General features: G+C 37.9%; 1 protein-coding gene and 1 pseudogene across 4 annotated transcripts in view; one reads left to right on the top strand and one right to left on the bottom strand.

The window, feature by feature from the left end:
• AKAP7 (A-kinase anchoring protein 7) overlaps positions 1–16,081 on the top strand; it is a 142,689-nt gene that overhangs the window by 38,756 nt on the left and 87,852 nt on the right. The gene's annotated exons all lie outside the window — the stretch shown is intronic.
• Positions 1,175–2,167, bottom strand: LOC133102624 (ubiquitin-like domain-containing CTD phosphatase 1; annotated as a pseudogene).

Below are 16,081 nucleotides of genomic sequence, written 5' to 3'. Positions count from 1 at the left end.
ACCAGGGTAATACATTTCTTAGAACATTGTTATAAACTATGTATATGTGTATGCTTATACAGGAATATTAAACTCTTATTTGTTCAACATAAAGGAGGCAGAGCTAGTTGACTTAATGGAAAGAAGGAAAATTTTTTTTTTTTTTTTTTAAGAAAAGGAATTTATTATTTACATCACTGAAATAGTCCCCCGTAAGAACAATTCATACCGTGTTTATTTGAAAGAATCAGATTCCTTTCAAATAGAAGAACTGTATAAAGCAATACTGTCAACACAAAACAGTGGTCACATTACATATCTGCAGGCATAAGCATTGCAAATAAATTTTTTTTTTTAATCTATGGCTAGATATTTTCACTGCAACACCGTGTTTGTACTTAGAGAAGACAGAGCTGGAACAGGACAAAAACTTTTTGTTCAGGCTTTTTAGGGCTGGACCAGTGATACGTCCCATTTCAAAATGTACTGCCTTTAACTGCTTTTAGGATAGTGGTTTTAGGCAGGAGTGCTTCTACTTGGCTAGCACAAAGAAACACAGTCTTGTTCCTTAGTTTCATTCCTCAGTCTCATGTTTTCTGTTTGTCACACTATGACATATCTGTATCCGAGCAGACACTTTCCAGTTTTGCTTAAAGAACACTGACACACAGACACACCAAACTGAGACAGCTCAGAATTTAGAGATGTTAAGTAGTGGAGTAATAAGAGAAATTGTGTTTATGACAAAGGAATAAGAAAAACTCTCAGTGGTTTTAAGCATACCAAACTAGGTTTCTTACTAAAAACTTTTCTTTTTTTGGTTTTAAAAACAGTATTTTCAAAATGGGTTTGGGCTTAGATAAAAACACAGACAAAAACACAAGACATACTTGTTTCCAAAGTCGCAAAATGACATTGTTATGTATACATTTTTGTCCACTTTGTGTGTGTGTGTGTGTGTGTGGAAAAAAACTCAGTACTCTATGCTGGAGAAAATATTTTTCAGGAGTTACATTCATACAGGGGGAAAAAGTTTGTTTTTTTTTTTTTTTGCGTATCTCTATGATCTTCAAAAAATATAAAATTAAATTTACAAAAACCTGGAAGACCAAGTATAAGCAGTCTGGTATTTGCTGCAATGTCCAGCACTATCATAATGATCTTTAGCATAAAAGTGAAAAGAAATTCATGGATCTCAAGCATCTTCAATAACTGCCAGTATAGCTTGTAACTCCTGTCCTTGCTTCTTTGAGAGATACCTTTCCCAATATTTGTGATTTAGGTCCAAAAAGTCATCTAACTTTGCTATTTCCTTGAGGTACCGGGTTAATTTTAAAAGTTCTTTGTCTTTATCTCGATTTAGGTGTGCTTTCATAAAAGGTCTTATCTTTAGTCCATTCTGTGGGTTCATTAGAAAATTTCTTCCTGTCATCAAACATGATGGTGTTTTTTTTGCTGTTAAAACTCTGAAAACTTTCCCCATATAACACCAAGAGGCTGTACATCTGTTAATCCTCTCCTTGGAGTATGCACTGTTATCATAGCAGCACTGTCCAACATGAAGATAATCTTGTAATTTGCATTTGTACTCACTCCCAGCTCTTTCATTTTAGCTTCAACCCACTTCATATTTGTTGCAGATCAAATAACAATGTCATAATCCTCATATGCAGATGTTAGGAATTCATGAAGATATGGCCATATTAATTCTGCCCCAGTCCCTGCACAAGAGACTATGGTCAAATAATGCATAATCAACACCTAGTACCAAAGGTTTTTCCCCTTCCCTGGGAGGATTCAAAATTTCCACTTTGTACTCTTTTACTCCGTGGGAAATTTTCAGTAGGTTTTCCTCCCTATTTTCTACTTCAACTACTTCATCTTCAATATCAGAGTCGTTAACAACATCATCATTGTTAGGAGGTGGACCTAAGGCATCTTCCAAGCTCTCCTCATGAGTTCCCATCATCATGATTTTAGTATTTGGTTTCAGTTTGAGAGCTCCAAGCTTAACATCATTTTCTGCAAGTTTGCCTTTAACTTTGAGTCCAAGTAACTTCTGGCATTCTGGTAGCACTCCCGTAAGGGTCTTGAGAAATTGTTTGAGATCTAGCACAGTATGATCTTCTGAAAGTGTGGTCACTGAATAGTCCTGTCTACCCCATTATACAATGATAGGAAGAGCCATCCTTGAAACATATGATGAGGCAGCTTGCGTTCAGAAAAAGATACCTGGAGCACAGCGGAACCGGCAGAAGCCCAGGAAAAATTTTCAAAGAACATAAATTTAATTATTAAAGTGTTGATAAAGAAGTTAAGTTTAAGTACATGTTATGAAGTGAAACTAACTTGAAAAATAGTTGAAAATTATAGTTCACGAATAGTCTGATTTACCTAATTTTCATAGAGTTTTTCAATTTTCAAGTTAAAAGAAACAAATTCTTAAAATATTACACAGTTGTTATGAAAAAAGGACTGAATTTTAGATACTAATATTTGAACTCATTATTGAAAATTTACAGGGTAAAGAGTAATTTAGAATTAATGTCTAATATTGAAGAAAATTATGCAGTTTGAACTAATAAAGTCTGAATTGATGAGCTACTAACTGTTATTTTTGGTAGATGCCTGTAGGCTGAAGAGACCACGCCCATCTTTTTTTTTCTTTAATAATTTTTATTGGGGTATAGTTGATTTACAATGTTGTGTTAGTTTTAGGTGTACAGCAAAATGAATCTGATATACATATACATATATCCACTCTTTTTTAGGTTCGTTTCCCATATAGGCCATTACAGAGTATTGAGTAGAGTTCCCTGTGCTATACAGTAGGTATTAGTTATCTGTTTTATATATAGTAGTGTGTATGTGTCAATCCCAGTCTTCCAGTTTATCCCTCCCCCACCCCGTAACTGTAAATTTATTTTCTACATCTGTAACTCTATTTCTGTTTTGTAGATAAGTTCATTTGCAGCCTTTGTAAAGATTAGTTATCTTATTTTAGTTATCTATTTTATATATAGTAGTGTGTATATGTCAATCCCAATCTCCCAATTTATCCCTCCCCACCCCTTTCCCACTTGGTAACAATAAGTTTGTTTTCTAAATCTGTGACTCCATTTCTGTTTTGTAAGTAAGTTCATTTGTACCATTTTTTTTAGATTCCACATATAAGTGATATCATATGATATTTGTCTTTCTCTGTCTGACTTCACTCAGTATGACAGTCTGTAGGTCCATGCATGTTGCTGCAAATGGCATTATTTCATCCTTTTTTATGGCTGAATAATATTCCATTGTATATACGTACCACATCTTCTTTATTCATTCCTCCGTCAATGGACATTTAGGTTGCTTCCGTGTCCTGGCTATTGTACGGAAACACAAAGGACCACGAATAGCCAAAGCAATCTTGAGAAGGAAAAAAGGAGCTGGAGGAATCAGGCTCCCTGACTTCAGACTATACTACAAAGCTACAGTAATCAAGACAGTATGGTACTGGCACAAAAACAGAAATATAGATCAATGGAACAGGATAGAAAGCCCAGAGATAAACCCACACACATATGGTCACCTTATCTTTGATAAAGGAGGCAAGAATATACAATGGAGAAAAGACAGTCTCTTCAATAAGTGGTGCTGGGAAAACTGGACAGCTACATGTAAAAGAATGAAATTCGAACACTCCCTAACACCATACACAAAAATAAACTCAAAATGGATTAGAGACCTAAATGTAAGACTGGACACTATGAAACTCTTAGAGGAAAACATAGGAAGAATACTCTCTGACATAAATCACAGCAAGATCTTTTTTATCCACCTCCTAGAGTAATGAAAATACAAACAAAAAGAGACCACGCCCATTTTTGTGCACTGTGTACATGTAGGTTTATGGTGGTAGCCACTTGAGGGAGCTGGTATACAGCAGCCAAGACTGTGTCTCAGCTTACTACCTTGACCTTGAGTGAGCCTGTTTTTCCAGAATAAAAAGCACCTTCTGCTTTCCTAGCAGTACACAATAGCTCATAGAGCTAAGAAGGTATTGAAAATTAGGCATTTACATGTCATTTCTCCATATTTTACAGTGATGAAATTGCACTGGAAGCTTTTTGCATAGAAATGAATGTGATTTCATTCATTTTTTTTTTTTGTGAAATGTAATTTTGTTAAAAAGTGTATTAGATTGAGAGATTGCTAAAAATTTAGCCTGCTGGGATTATAATAGTCCTTGCAAATCTTTTTTTTTTAAATGAGAAAAATGTGCTTGTTTAGCATGATAAAAGATTCCAAGTGCATTTATCTCATAAAAGGAAAAATGGAAGGTTTTTGGGGTGTTCATTTGAACATTACTCTTTCTCTTACTATGACTGTCATGTCCCCCAAAAGATGGAGAGTATATGCCCTGTGTTTCTGCTCCTTGTGGGGATTCTGTTCAGTTGCTGCTATCTTTGGGCCTTTTTCTAAGCTGTTCTGCTCTTGCACTTCTAACCACCACAGGCAGGTGGGCATCCCAGCAGCCTGCTGACCCTTCCCCTTAATGGCCTGGACTAAGCTGTCTTCAGAGACATCAGCACACCTTAGCCACACATCATTTAGAACTAAGCAAAGACAAGCTTTTCTCCCCAGCCAGAATGTCTGGATCACAGCCCCACTCCGTAGAGGGCCCTCAGAGCCTCTGTCGCACGCCCTGCCTCTGTGCAGGGCCCCAGGCACAAATCCTCATAGCTCTTCTCCCCTCTCACCTCTCTTTTTACCCTTTCCATTGTCCCGTATAGGGACAAATTGTTTTTCCTTCTACCCTCCTAGATTCTCCCCCAGGGACCCTGTAGACTTAGACTGACAACAGATTAACAAGGGAAAAGCAAAGAGTTTATTAATGTGTCCAATACACATCACATGGGAGAAACCTCAGTGAAGGGTAACTCACGGGGTTGGCTAGAATGTGGGCTCATATAGCATCTTAACAGAAGAATAATAAATTTGTAGAGAAGTGACAAGACAAAGGAAAAGTGTTTTAAGCTTTCGGGGGGGCAGACTGTGGGGGGCCTCTAATGGAGTAAGGTTTGTGTGTATAGGTCCACCTTGGCCATACAAATTCCCCAGGAGAGGGGACTTTTGGCAGTCCTCATTTTTCACAAGTGTCTGCTTTTGGTCAGACAAGGGAAGCTCTGGGAAAGATTCTTTTTGCATCTATTGATTCTCTTTGTCTCTAGCTCAAAATATGCCTTATGCCCAAGTGGCATATTTTGGGGTGGCATATTCCCTATATCTTTTAGTTTACTTGATTTTCAATCAAACACTTAAATTGATTTACTTTATGCTGGATATTATTCTAATCATCTTACAAACGTTAACCCTTTCAATCTTAACAACTATTTAAGACAGGGATGATTGTTATCACCCCCGTTTTACAGTTGGGAATCTGAGGCACAAAGAGGCTAAATAATTTGTTAGTAAGTGGTAGAGCCAGGAGGACACAAATCCAGGCAGTCTGGCTCCATATTCTGTGTTCTTTTTTTTTTTTTTTTTAACATCTTTGTTGGAGTATAATTGCTTTACAATAGTGTGGTAGTTTCTGCTGTATAAAAAAGTGAATCAGCTATATATAAACATATATCCCCATATCTCCTCCCTCTTGTGTCTGCCTCCCCCCCTCCCTATCCCGCCCCTCTAGGTGGTCACAAAGCACCGAGCTGATCTCCCTGTGCTATGAGGCTGCTTCCCACTAGCTATCTATTTTACATTTGGTAGTGTATATATGTCCATGCCACTCTCTCATTTCGTCCCAGCTTACCCTTCCCCCCTCCTCGTGTCCTCAAGTCCATTCTGTATGTCTGCATCTTTATTCCTGTCCTGCCCCTAGGTTCTTCAGAACCATTTTTTTTCCCCTTAGATTCCATATATATGTGTTAGCATACGGTATTTGTTTTTCTCTTTCTGACTTACTTCACTCTGTATGACAGACTCTAGGTCCATTCACCTCACTACAAATAACTCAATTTCGTTTCTCGTTATGGCTGAGCAATATTCCATTGTATATATGTGCCACATCTTCTTTATCCATTCATCTGTCAGTGGAAGCTTAGGTTGCTTCCATGTCCTGGCTATTGTAAATAGAGCTGCAATGAACACTGTGGTAAAAAACTCTTTGAATTATGGTTTTCTCAGGGTATATGCCCAGTAGTGGGATTGCTGGGTCTTACGGAAGTTCTATTTTTAGTTTCCTGAGGAACCTCCATACTGTTCTCCATAGTGGCTGTATCAATTTACATTCCCACTAACAGTGCAAGAGGGTTCCCTTTTCTCCACACCCTCTCCAGCATTTATTGTTTGTAAATTTTTTGATGATGGCCATTCTGACCAGTGTGAGGTGATACCTCATTGTAGTTTTGATTTGCATTTCTCTAATGATTAGTGATGTTGAGCATCCTTTCATGTGTTTGCTGGCAATCTGTATATCTTCTTTGGAGAAATGTCTGTTTAGATCTTCTGCCCATTTTTGGATTGGGTTGTTTGTTTTTTTGATATTAAGCTGCATGAGCTTCCTGTATATTTTGGAGATTAATCCTTTGTCAGTTGCTTCGTTTGCAAATATTTTCTCCCATTCTGAGGGTTGCCTTTTCATCTTGTTTATGGTTTCCTTTGCTGTGCAAAAGCTTTTAAGTTTCATTAGGTTCCATTTGTTTATTTTTGTTTTTATTTCCATTTCTGTAGATGGTGGGTCAAAAAGGATCTTGCTGTGATTTATGTCATATGTGTTTTGCCTATGTTTTCCTCTAAGAGTTTTATAGTGTCTGGCTTTACATTTAGGTCTTTAATCCACTTTGAGTTTATTTTTGTGTATGGTGTTAGGGAGTGTTCTAATTTCATTCTTTTACATGTAGCTGTCCAGTTTTCCCGGCACCACTTATTGAAGAGGCTGTCTTTTCTCCATTGTATATTCTTGCCTCCTTTATCAATGATAAGGTGACCATATGTGTGTTGGTTTATCTCTGGGCTTTCTATCCTGTTCCATTGATCTATAATTCTGTTTTTTGTGCCAGTATCATACTGTCTTGATTATTGTAGCTTTGTAGTATAGTCTGAAGTCAGGGAGCCTGATTCCTCCAACTCCGTTTTTCTTTCTCAAGATTGCTTTGGCTATTCGGAGTCTTTTGTGTTTTCATACAAATTGTGCAGTTTGTTGTTCTAGTTCTGTGAAAAATGCCAGTGGTAGTTTGATGGGGATTGCATTGAATCTGTAGATTGCTTTGGGTAGTATAGTCATTTTCACAATGTTGATTCTTCCAATCCAAGAACATGGTATATCTCTCCATCTGTTTGTATCATCTTTAATTTCTTTCCTCAGTGTCTTGTAATTTTCTGCATACAGGTCTTTTGTCTCCTTAGGTAGGTTTATTCCTAGGTATTTTATTCTTTTTGTTGCAGTGGTAAATGGGAGTGTTTCCTTAATTTCTCTTTCAGATTTTTCATCATTAGTCTATGCAAGAGATTTCTGTGCATTAATTTTATATCCTGCTACTTTACCAAATTCATTGATTAGCTCTAGTAGTTTTCTGGTAGTATCTTTGGGATTCTCTATGTATAGTATCATGTCATCTGCAAACAGTGACAGTTTTACTTCTTTTCCGATTTGGATTCCTTTTATTTCTTTTTCTTCTCTGATTGCTGTGGCCAAAACTTCCCAAACTATGTTGAATAATAGCGGTGAGAGTGGGCAACCTTGTCTTGTTCCTGATCTTAGTGGAAGTGGTTTCAGTTTTTCACCATTGAGAACGATGTTGGCTGTGGGTTTGTCATATATGGCCTATATTATGTTGAGGTAAGTTCCCTCTATGTCTGCTTTCTGGAGAGTTTTTATCATAAATAGGTGTTGAATTTTGTTGAAAGCTTTTTCTGCATCTGTTGAGATTATCATACGGTTTTTCTCCTTCAATTTGTTAGTATGGTTTATCACATTGATTGATTTGCATATAGTGAAGAATCCTTGCATTCCTGGGATAAACCGCACTTGATCATGGTGTATGATCCTTTTAATGAGATGTTGGATTCTGTTTGCTAGTATTTTGTTGAGGATTTTTGCATCTATGTTCATCAGTGATATTGGTCTGTAGTTTTCTTTTTTTGAGCCATCTTTGTCCGGTTTTGGTATCAGGGTGATGGTGACCTTGTAGAGTGAGTTTGGGAGTGTTCCTCCTTCTGCTGTATTTTGGAAGAGTTTGAGAAGGATAGGTGTTAGCTCTTCTCTAAATGTTTGATAGAATTCGCCTGTGAAGCCATCTGGTCCTGGGCTTCTGTTTTTTGGAAGATTTTTAATCACAGTTTCAATTTCAGTGCTTGTGATTGGTCTGTTTATATTTTCTATTTCTTCCTGGTTCAGTCTCGGAGGTTGTGCTTTTCTAAGAATTTGTCCATTTCTTCCAGGTTGTCCATTTTATTGGCATAGAGTTGCTTGTTGTAATCTCTCATGATCCTTTATATTTCTGCAGTGTCAGTTGTTACTTCTCCTTTTTCATTTCTAATTCTATTGATTTGAGTCTTCTCCCTTTTTTCTTGATGAATCTGGCTAAAGGTTTATCAATTTTGTTTATCTTCTCAAAGAAGCAGCTTTTAGTTTTATTGATCTTTGCTATTGTTTCCTTCATTTCTTGTTTTTATTTAACTTACTTATATTTGGCTGCATGGGGTCTTCGTTGCTGTGCGCGGGCTTTGTCTAGTTGCGGTGAGCGGGGTCTACTCCTTGTTGCGGTGCATGGGCTTCTCATGGCAGTGGCTTCTCTTGTTGTGGAGCACGGGCTCTAGGCACATGGGCTCCAGTAGTTGTGGCACCCGGGCTCAGTAGTTGTGGGTCACATGCTCTAGAGCAGAGGCTCAGTAGTTATGGCGCATGGGCTTCGTTGCTCCATGGCATGTGGGATCTTCCCGGATCAGAGCTCGAACCCATGTCCCCTGCATTGGCAGGCGGATTCTTAACCACTGCGCCACCAGGGAAGTCCCTCCTTCATTTCTTTTTCATTTATTTCTGATCTGATCTTTATGATTTGTTTCCTTCTGCTAACTTTGGGGTTTTTTTGTTCTTCTTTCTCTAATTGCTTTAGGTGTAAGGTTTAGGTTGTTTATTTGAGATGTTTCTTGTTTCTTGAGGTAGGATTGTATTGCTGTAAACTTCCCTCTTAGAACTGCTTTTGCTGTATCCCACAGGTTTTGGGTCATCGTGTTTTCATTGTCATTTTTGATTTCCTCTTTGATTTCTTCAGTGATCTCTTGGTTGTTTAGTACCGTATTTTTTAGCCTCCATGTGTTTGTATTTTTTACAGATTTTTTCCTGTAATTGATATCTAGTCTCATAGCCTCATGGTCGGAAAAGGTACTTGATATGACTTCAGTTTTCTTAAATTAACCAAGGGTTGATTTGTCACCCAAGATATGATCTATCCTGGAGAAGGTTCCATGAGCACTTGAGAAGAAAGTGTGTTCTGTTGCTTTTGGATGGAATGTCCTATAAATATCAGTTAAGTCCATCTTGTTTAATGTGTCATTTAAAGCTTGTGTTTCCTTATTTATTTTCATTTTGGATGATCTGTCCATTGGTGAAAGTGGGGTGTTAAAGTCCCCTACTATGATTGTGTTACTGTCTATTTCCCCTTTTATGGCTGTTAGCATTTGCCTTATGTATCGAGGTGCTCCTATTTTGGGTGCATAAATATTTACAATTGTTATATCTTCTTCTTGGATTGATCCTTTGATCATTATGTAGTGTCCTTCTTTGTCTCTTGTAATAGTGTTTATTTTAAAGTCTATTTTGTCTGATATGAGAATTGCTACTCCAGCTTTCTTTTGATTTCCATTGGCATGGAATATCGTTTTCCATCCCCTCACTTTCAGTCTGTATGTGGCCCTAGGTTTGAAGTGGGCCTCCTGTAGACAGCATATATACGGGTCTTGTTTTAGTATCCATTCAGCCAGTCTATGTCTTTCTTTTTTTTTAAAATTAATTAATTATTTATTTATTTTATTTTTGGCTGTGTTGGGTCTTTGTTTCTGTGCGAGGGCTTTCTCTAGTTGCGGCGAGCGGGGGCCACTCTTCATCGCGGTGCACGGCTCTCTCACTATCGCGGCCTCTCTTGGTGCGGAGCACAGGCTCCAGACGCGCGGGCTCAGTAGTTGTAGCTCATGGGCCTAGTTGCTCTGCAGCATGTGGGATCTTCCCAGACCAGGGCTCGAACTCATATCCCCTGCATTAGCAGGCAGATTCTCAACCACTGCGCCACCAGGGAAGCCCCTCTATGTCTTTTGTTTGGAGCATTTAATCCATTTACATGTAAAGTAGTTATTGATATGTGTGTTCCTATTACCATTTTCTTAATTGGTTTGGTTTTGTTATTGTAGGTATTTTCCTTCTCTTGTGTTTCCTGCCTAAAGAAGTTCCTTTAGGATTTGTTGTAAAGTTGGTTTGGTGGTGCTGAATTCTCTTAGCTTTTGCTTATCTGTAAAGGTTTTAATTTCTCCATTGAATCTGAATGAGATCCTTGCTGGGTAGAGTAATCTTGGTTGTAGGTTTTTCTCCTTCATCACTTTAAGTATATCCTGCCACTCCCTTCTGGCTTGCAGTGTTTCTGCTGAAAGATCAGCTGTTAACCTTTTGGGGATTCCCTTGTATGTTATTTGTTGCTTTTCCCTTGCTGCTTTTAATATTTTTTCTTTGTATTTAATTTTTGATAATTTGATTAATTGGTGTCTTGGCATGTTTCTCCTTGAATTTATCCTCTATGGGACTCTGTGCTTCCTGGACTTGATTGACTATTTCCTTTCCCATATTAGGGAAGTTTTCAACTATAATCTCTTCAAATATTTTCTCAGTCCCTTTTTTTTCTCTTCTTCTTCTGGGACCCCTATTATTCGAATGTTGGTGCGTTTAATGTTGTCCCCGTGGTCTCTGAGACTGTCCTCGATTCTTTTCATTTTTTTTTCTTTATTCTGCTGTGCAGTGGTTATTTCCACTATTTTATCCTCCAGGTCACGTGTCCGTTCTTCTGCCTCAGTTATTCTGCTATTGATTCCTTCTAGAGAATTTTTAATTTCATTTATTGTGTTGTTCATCATTGTTTGTTTGCTCTTCTTCTAGGTCCTTGTTAAACGTTTCATGTATTTCCTCCATTCTACATTCTATTTTTAAGATTTTGGATCATCTTTACTATCATTACTCTGAATTCTTTTTCCGGTAGACTATTTCCTCTTCATTTGTTTGGTATGGTGGGATTTACCTTGCTCCTTCATCTGCTGTGTATTTCTCTGTCTTCTCATTTTGCTTAGCTTACTGTGTTTGGGGTCTCCTTTCTGCAGGCTGCAGGTTCGTAGTTCCCTTTGTTTTTGGTGTCTGCCCCCAGTGGGTAAGTTTGGTTCAGTGGGTTGTGTAGGCTTCCTCTTGGAGGGAGCTGGTGCCTGTGTTCTGGTGGATGAGGCAGGATCTTGTCTTTCTGGTGGGCAGGACCATGTCCGGTGTTGTGTTTTGGGGGGTCTGTGAACTTATTATGATTTTAGGCAGCCTCTCTGCTAATGGGTGGGGTTGTGTTCCTGTCTTGCTAGTTGTTTGGCATAGGGTGTTCAGCACTGTAGCTTGCTGGTCGTTGAGTGGAGCTGGGTCTTAGTATGGAGATGGAGATCTCTGGGAGAGCTTTCGCCGTTTGATATTACGTGGGGCCAGGAGGTCTCTCGTGAACCAGTGTCCTGAACTCTTCTCTCCCACCTCGGAGGCTCAGGCCTGACACTCTGCTGGAGCACCAAAAGACTCTGTCAGCCACCCAGAAAAGCTAGAAGCTGCTGAGGTTGTATAGAATATTCCTTGCAGCTCCTTTCTTTCGGAAGCCTTTTGATCTGCACTCTACTTCTCCCTCCTTCTCTGCTGTCTTCTTACAAATAACCTGGACTTTCCATCAGGGATGTTGAAGAGAAGACACATGGATCTACATAGATCTCAGCAACCTCGGCATATGATTTTCTTTCTTTCCTTGGCAGAGAACTTTCTTCTTTTCACTTCAGGGAAGCACTTTACGGCTTCTCTTTGGCATATCTGAATTGCCAGTGTCACTACTCTGGCACTTTGAGGCCTTTATTAAGTAAAATCAGGTCACTTGAACATAAGCACTGCAATATCACGAGGCGTGAAGTGACAAACCTGTGTTCTTTTTTTTTTAACAGTTAGTATTATTTATTATAATGTATGTGTGATATACAGTCTACATAAAGAAGAATATTTGGTACAGAATAAATGCCCAATTAAGAAATGTTAGCTACCATTATCATTGTCATGAAATAGTCTCCGAAAGCATTACTTTTACTGGTTGTGTAATATTCTGTTGCATTATGATTTATTTTACTATTCCCCTCTTGTTAGAGTTTTTTAAAATTGAGCTATAATTGATTTATAACACTACATTTGTTTCTGGTGTTCAACATAATGATTTGATATTTGTATATACTGCAAAATGATCACCACAATAAGTCTAGTTAACATCCGTCGCACATATAGTTACAAAATTTTTTTTCTTGTGATGAGAATGTTTAAGATTTACTCTTTTAACAGCCTTCAAATATGCAAGACAGTATTATTAAGTATGGGCATCATGCTGTACATTACATCCCCAGGACTTATTTTTTTAGTAAGTGGCAGTTTGCACCTTTTGACCTCCTTCACCCATCTTGCCACTCCCACTAGATCCTCTGTTCGTAATTACTATGCTGGTCTGTTACAGTGTAAATGAACAACAGGACTCCTAACCAGTTTCCGGCAGCACCCCCTCTACCTTCCTGCCTAAGCTGAAGCCCAGCTCCAGTCTGAGATCATAGCTTCCTCGCTGCACCAAATGCCTCGCACCACGGGACCCAGAAATGTCACCCACTTTCTCTTAGTTCTTTCTTGCTTTGTCCCTGTTTTGCCCTCACACAGAATCCTTTTTTTATTGGTGGCTCATGGTGTCAGGTTTTGTTACCCTCTACCTCTCCTTTCTGCTGTTGTCTGAATATTTCCTCTTGGGCATTGAGGGCTTTGTTCGCTGTCTTGCTGCAGCACTGTGAGCACAGCCATCCAACCATCCTGGCTCAAAGTGAGCTGTGGGGTCAGTCAGAGCTGATTGCCGGCCTGCTCTCTGACCCACAACGCAGCCTGTGACCAGCTGAGTGACTTTAAGCAGTCTATCTAATTCCTTACTTAATTTCCTTATTTGTAAAAGGAACATAATAGAAACTATTCTCAAAACAAAATGAGATAATATACATGAAGTGCTTTGGTATAGTGTTTGGCACATGTACAGTGTTAAATAGATGGTAGCTATTATCATTAGTAATAACAATAATAGTAATAATAATAATAATTACCCTCCCACCGACTACTACCATTACAACTGTTACTTTTCTTGAAATCCCTTGACTTCTTTGACAGTAGCCTCCTCTACTCCGCTCCAGCAGTTTGTAAGCATAGTGAAATCTGCCAGAACGACTCTGAGACCTTAAGTTGGCTATAGCTGTCTATCACAACTTTCCAGACTCCTTGCTATGGCCCACAGTATCCTTGTGTTCTGGTCTCCTGTCTTACCCTGCATCTCTCTTCTCCCTCAGTATGCTCCAGTTACACTGCTTCTTTTCAGGTATGGGAAGGAATTGAATAAATACAAAAAATAAAAAGTTAAAAATAGATAAAATTGTATTACTTAGGATTACAAAAGTATTGTCTCTTTATTATTCATTTTGATGTTCTTTTATACGGCAAAGTCTCCTTGTGTTTAAAATATACATTAAGAAATTGTTCTTCAGACAATTTGCTTCTTTAAATATGAGGTGAATTATATTATTTAGGGAGCATTCTTAGATGACTTTTGAAGGATATCTGATGTATTTGCTATGTGCTTTTCTATTTAGTGCTTGAAAGAATGTCTTTGGTACTAGGAGGAACTGAACAATTTCTTAAAATATTCATAAGCTTCTCTTCCAGAACATGAGTTAACATAGATGAAAAATGACATGTGGTTTTCACACTAGCAAGAATTTTTCTGATCTCAAGAATGATATTTCTATAACCATTACCCAGTATTCTGGCTAAGCAATAGATTATACTTATAGAGTATATTAGGAATATAGAGTCAAACCTAAGAAATACTTTCCCAAATGAAGGTGACATTTGTTCCCCATATTTCTATGTACCCAGAGAATATACTCTGCTGGAAAAACACAGTAATAAAAATGAAATGTGCTTTGTGACAAATATTATTTAAACCGGTATTGTGGATAGATATCCATCATCAAAGAGTTCAGGCCCAGTGAATAATGAGAACTGTTGGATCAAAATTTGATGTAACTGAAGTCAGTAAATCAGAAAATGTTATTTCTTTAGAATCAATTTATAATAATATTGATATAGCAAATAAAATAATATGTAAAAGCAAATGTAGAGAGTAATGAACAATACAAATGCCTACTATTTTGATTTCTGTTAACAAAGCTCCTTTCCTTATATCTCTTGTATTTTCTGATAATTCTAAACATTGTCTTTCTCCTTTTTGGGCTAAAATCTGCCCCATGAGACTATAAACTCCATAAAAGTAGGGACATGTTTGCTGTCTTCAGGACATATTGTGCCTGGCACATAGGAGAACTGCTCAGTAAATAACAAATGAATTTTACCTTTGACACTTTCTAGGCATTTCTATTTTGAGGGTTGGTGTGAACACGTTGCTAAGTTGCCATCCGAAGCTCTTCTATGTGATAATTCTTCAAATACTTGAACACTTAGAAAATATGCCCTAATCTCTTTAGTCAAATTTTAGGAATTTAGTAAGTTAGTCCATTATGGTATATGTTAAACCATCAGACATTGCCAGTATTTGACTGTTTTTGAGCAATAAAAATGACAGTTTTATAATATTCAGCTTAATGTTTTGATATTAGGTCTGTTTAAAACAGTTGAGAATATGCCAAAATAAAGAAGTTTAAAGCTGAGTTATGACAGGGTAGTTGAGAAAAGATATACCTGTTTGTGATTATATGAACTAAAAGGTGATAAGTTAATTGTTAACAGTACAGGCAGACTTCGTTTTATTGCTCTTCGCTTTATTGTGTTTGACAGATACTGCTTTTTTTTTTAAAACAAACTGAAGGTAACCCTACATAGAGCAAGTCTATCAGTGACATTTTTCTAACGACATTTGCTCACTTAGTGTCTCTGTGTCACATTTTGGTAATTCTTGCAATATTTCAAACTTTTCCGTGATTATTATATTTGTTATGGTAATCTGTGGTCAGTGATCTTCGGGGCGCCATGAACCGCGCACATATAAGACAGCCAACTTAATAAATGTATGTCTTCTGACTGCTCCGCTGACTGTCCGTTTCCCCATCTCTCGCCTACTCTTTGGGCCTCTCTGTTCCTTGAGACACAATAATACTGAAATTAGGCCAGTTAATAACCCTACAATGGCCTCTAAGCATTCAAGTGAAAGGAAGAGTTCATCAATGCGGCAAACTTCACTGGTGTCTTATTTTAAGAAACTGCCGCAGCCATCCCAGCCCTCAGCAGCCACCACCCTGATCTGTCAGCCGCCATTGACATTGAGGCAAGACTGCCTACCAGCAAAAAATTAGTATTCACTGAAGGCTCAGATGATGGTTAGAATTTATTAGCAATAAAGTACATTGTTTTTTTAGGTGTAATGCTATTGCACATTGAATAGACTACAGTATAGTGTAAATATAACTTTTTTATGTCCCCCCCCAAATTTGTGTGACTTGCTTTATTGTGATATTCTGCTTTATTGTGGTGGTCTAGAACTGAACCCTCAGAATCTCTGAGGCATGACCGTAATTGTTACGAATACAGTCTTCTTTAAACATGCATATGCTGGATTGTTGTCTTTTTGTTTAGGTTGCCTAGTATCTAAACTCTTCCCCACTATCTCTCATGTCAGATACGTGCTTTCACAGATTTTTCTTTTTGGTGTTACATGATCTTGCTTTGGCCCAGACTTTGAGTCAGAAGCTAGCAACCTGAGCAAAAAAGGACTGTGCAGAATCCATTGTGGGGATAGGTTGTGTATCAGTGTCTAAGGCA

Source organism: Eubalaena glacialis, chromosome 12, assembly GCF_028564815.1.
Source record: "Eubalaena glacialis isolate mEubGla1 chromosome 12, mEubGla1.1.hap2.+ XY, whole genome shotgun sequence".
Classification (NCBI taxonomy): domain Eukaryota; kingdom Metazoa; phylum Chordata; class Mammalia; order Artiodactyla; family Balaenidae; genus Eubalaena; species Eubalaena glacialis.
This window is presented reverse-complemented; position numbering and strand designations above follow the sequence as displayed.